Source organism: Nannospalax galili, unplaced genomic scaffold (assembly GCF_000622305.1).
Source record: "Nannospalax galili isolate Female #2095 unplaced genomic scaffold, S.galili_v1.0 scaffold903, whole genome shotgun sequence".
Taxonomy (NCBI): Eukaryota; Metazoa; Chordata; class Mammalia; order Rodentia; family Spalacidae; genus Nannospalax; species Nannospalax galili.
In genome coordinates this window covers 1,248,434-1,253,172 of record NW_008349989.1, presented here as the reverse complement: position 1 = coordinate 1,253,172, position 4,739 = coordinate 1,248,434, and the positions used below count along the sequence as shown (strand labels likewise).

General features: G+C 36.3%; 1 pseudogene; it reads left to right on the top strand.

Annotated features, from left to right (window-relative positions):
- The first annotated feature begins 3,188 nt into the window (after positions 1-3,188).
- LOC103745276 lies at positions 3,189-4,262 on the top strand (annotated as a pseudogene).
- The last annotated feature ends 477 nt before the right edge of the window (positions 4,263-4,739 follow it).

Sequence of the window (4,739 nt, the reverse complement as noted above, 5' to 3'; positions counted from 1 at the left end):
ATTCAGGGCATGTGACCATGTGCCTAGATGAATTTTGAAGGGAATAAGAATACATTGTGAAGACTATGGGGTCTTCTCCCTCTCTCCCCTCCTCTCCGTCTCTCTCCCTTGCCTCCCTCTCTCGATCCTTAATGTCTTCCAGCTCTTTATCATCCTTCTCCCTGTATCTCTTCATCCTTCTCTCCTTTTCCCGTATCTATCTGAATAAGAACAAATAAAAAGGGGAGAAAAGTGGGAAGTATTTTTAATATGTGATTTTCACATAACTACTAAAAAATATGCTAAGAATATTGTTAATCAACTGGGAGACTTGAGTTATAATAAACTGGTAAACAAGAAACAAAGAGCAGGGTCCAGAAGACTCCAATAGAAATTTTTTTTTCTTTTTTCTCAATTCATAGTCAAAATCACCTTGAGGAAAAATATTTGTCTTTTCTAGCATTTTTATTTTCAAACAGGTTCACATGTAGTCTAGCGGTTCTCAAACTCACTATACAAACCAGGCTGGCCTTAAACTCTTGATCTTCCTACTTCCAGTTATGAAGCTCTGGGGTTATAAGCTTGAGCCACCATAAGAAATCTGAAGAGTTATTTTTACTGTTCTGTCTTGTTTAGATTTTTGTGAATCTGGGTTACCAGCTTGAGCCACCATACACAGTCTGATGAGTCATTTTTATTGCTGTGTCTTATTTTAAATCTTTGTTTATTAAATCAGTGGCCAAGGTGGATGAGTGTGAAGAACAAAGAACAGAAAATGAAAGGCTGCTACACTGCATGGGCTATACTGCCCTGGTTGTTCTTTTGAGCCCTCTTTGGACTGTACTTCAATATTCAGAATCTCTAATATGCTCTAAGACCAAAGCTAATAACAGTAATTTTAAAATGGTTAATGAATACAGATTTACATTCTTGGGATATCATGTAATATCTCAATCAAAAGCATGTCATAAAATAGTGCTAAAATATTTTGTTTTTTAAAAGAAATTAAAGAAACTAAAATAAAGAAGATGAACACATAAAACTTAAAATAATATGCTTTAAAATAAAAAACAAAAACAAAGTAAAAGAGTAGAGAAGGAAATAACTAGTGGAATTAGTCGCTAGAAATTGCATCCACCATTTGAAAAGATGATCAAACTAAACAATATTGTAAGAGAAAGATGCACATTAAGTATTGACTACAGATTCTCTCTTGTTTCCTAGGCTGCCATGGCATGAATTAAGCTGTTCCACCAGGCCTTCCCCACCATCAGGAACTGGATTGACTTCTCTGAAACCATTCAGTGGTGAAATATGAACCTTACTTCAAGAGTTTTCATACTGTGGGTTAGATTGTTGTACATATTGTTTCTTTGAACTCTATGTATATTTATGTGTGTGACCTTTTGTGGCATTAAGTGCAAAGATTGTACCACGGAAAAATAAGGAAAGCTTCCAAACTACAATAACTTCCATCTCTGAGAACAAGAGAGAAAAGAAAGATGTTTATACTTTATAAAATTGTGGTCTTCATTTGCAGGAGTGAGTAGTTTGTCTTCAGAAGGCACACAGAGCTGGATAAGCTTTTCACTACTTTGAAGAAAGAGATTACTTCCATAGCCATGAAAAGTCCTGGGAAGATAATATTAGGTGATCATTTTCATCCAGAATTTTATGTGAGGATTTCAAATCTGCTTAAAGTCAGTAGCAAAATGAAAATTTTAGTATCATTTAGTGCATCACAGTCCATAGTGCACCAAACAAAGGAAATTCTTTTCTCTTTGGTTACTGGTCTCAAACTAAACTGCTATCTTCAATTTTATTAAAAAAGAGAAAAGTTGAATGAATTCATCCAGAACTTGATTATGTATCTAGGGCTTTATAATCATCCAGAGCTCAGAGCATTCCTTCAAACTCACAGCCCAGCCATCAGTCAGATCCATAGGAAGGCGAGGATGAATGGCACAAGCAGCTTCATTCCATTTCACCTTACAGAGCATCACCCTGAGACCATTCTGACCTTTCTCATGCTAAAGTAATTAACTGAAAATAAAAAGTCCAGTGCCAGGAATGGCCTACCTCTTTGGGGTTGTTGACCAGGAGGATCCCATAGCCCTAAAACAATGCTGGTTGATGCCATTGCACTTGGTTAGCCACCAGAACTAGATGCCAAAATGCTGTTATTGAAGACACTAAACACATGACTCATATAACAAACAAGGAGAAATCAAGCTGGTACTAACCACATTACCTTGATCTCTGCTTCTTAACTTTCATAGCGCTGGAAGGTATTATGCATGCTACTGGAAGAGAAGTACGATCATCAGTTTTACCCTGCTGTGAAACTTCTGAGCTATAATAACAATTGGCCTGGCAAGATACGTGTACTGGTACAATAGTGGCATGAATGTTAAGGAAGTGACCAACCACCTTCTGAGTAGATTTAAGACCTGTTTCATGGAACCTGTAACTGGCACTATCATCAGGGTCAAATACCTGTGCCTAGACAAGTCACACGCCATAAGGAAGAAACTACTATTATTCTGCTAAATAGAAATAGTATTAAACTGACTCCTAGTAACTTATTGTTACACCCATAGATTAGTGCAGCTCTCAAATGGCACCTGAGAAGATTCTTCTTGCAGCAGATGGTGATTAACACAGATACCCACAACTGGCCAATGTGAAGAGAATAAGAGACTGTGGAATGCTCAGTCCTAAATAAGACAACTGTATTGTGCCCTTTCCTCCCAGAACTCAGAGATCTTTGAAAATTAAAGTAGACAGCTTTTTAAGAGTCAAAGGTAGTGGATGAATATTACATGGAAGCTTTGGTCTCTGCACACAATGGAGCAGTTTTGCATATGAACCCACAGTGCTGGCAACAGCATGCACAAGACCTGTGCAGACAAAAGCCCAGAATGAATAGAAGGCAAGAAACTAGCCCTAGCTGAGGATCTATTGACATTCAATACCTGCCAGAGGGGGAAGAATTAGTTTTAATTAGGTATGGGACACCTCATAGGTTGATCAGGCTTCAAGGGATAGATTCACACCCAAGACCATTTGAAGGGCACAAATTAGACTCAATAATAATAATAACAACAATAACAGAGGACATGGAGTTGGGGGATAACAAGATGGGGTGGAGATGGGGGAGGGACTCTGAACATGCTCAAAATACACTGAATAAAACTCTCAAATACTAAATGTTATTTAACATAAAAAGACAGTGTGAGCAAGGTTACTGTTGCAAACAAAACCTGCATGAAAAATGTTATACTCTCAAAGTGCCATAGAAAAAAGTAGTTCCCAACAGAAAAAAAGTATATTATACTTGAACGTATTGTGCTCTTGAAAACTGTGAAGCATCCATTTTGATTGACCTGCCTTGTTCTCTCCAAATGACAGAGGGGCTTTACTTTGATCTGGATTTTGCTGATGGAAAGAAATTATTTCTTTCACTTACAAAGAGAATAGCCTTTTCCTGAACAATATCAAGGTTTTTTTACTACTCAATCTGCCAGTACCTTGGGTTACTTACACTCCTCTAAAATACTATACAGAGAGAATTGCAACCAGAAAATAATTCTTCAGATACAATGGGACAAATTGTCTTAACAGATTTAAGCTTTGTAAAGACAGAATTACTATTTTTGGTAATACTACAATCTTTTGCATGACATGGGAATATCTTGCACCCACAATGATCAGAAAACAGCCCCGTGACAACCTGAAGAGGAATGGTGCCTTGGTGCTGTTATCTAAGTTCTGCATAAGCTGCCTCCTTTTTACTGCTGAGAAGTTGCTGAAGTGAGTAACATTGCTCACAAGCCACTAAGCTTTAGGAGGGAATGAGCTTCAAAGTTGGGTCCATTTTGGAAGAACTCTCAGTAAAAACCAGGCAAAACCAGATTGGTAAGATTGGTACTAGAGAAAGCTTTCTTGAAATTCAGAATCATTCTTTTATATTTTATTTTATTTATTTATTTTAATCACTCAGCTACACTAATCTTGTACAAAAAAAAAAAAAAAAAAGATTCTACACCATTGAATCCTGTGGCTGGACCGGATGATATAAGGGATTTGATACACCATTAAGAGATGAAACAGTGCCACACTGAGTGTGTCTTCTATTCTGTAGTGTCCTGAAGGCAGATGATGCATTTGATGGTTTCTCTTATGCTCTTCCTTCCAAGACTTGTTCTGTGAACAGTTTCCCATCCAGAAACCACAGAGCAAATGCAAGCCTATGGCTGAGACTAAAACTCCTATTTGTGTGAATATATTAAAATATGTATATCAGTGTCTCCCTTTTACATACAATGTTGGAAACTATGAAAAATATGTTTTCTGCTTACAAGATAATAGAGCAATTCAAAGAGCTAAACTTTGAATTGAAACTTGTAGCTTTATTTATTAAACTTATTTTTTAAACAAAAATTTAAAGCTATTATTCTTAGAACTAACCTAGTTTTAAAGAAAATGTTTTGATATTGGTGCTCTCTCCCTCTTAAGTTTACACTAACACACATAAGATAGACTGTTTTAATAACCTATTATTGTATTAATATAAATATACTATACTTATAGTTTTACTAAGACTTTATCATAACTATGCAATTACACATGGTTGTTTAAGAAGCTATAGCTTTCCATGATACATTGTTTGAAATAATTGGGTCTTGGTTGGATTAAGATATAAAACCATACTTAGCACATCAGTTGCTGGTTACCACTGAATTCTGGAGATACAATTC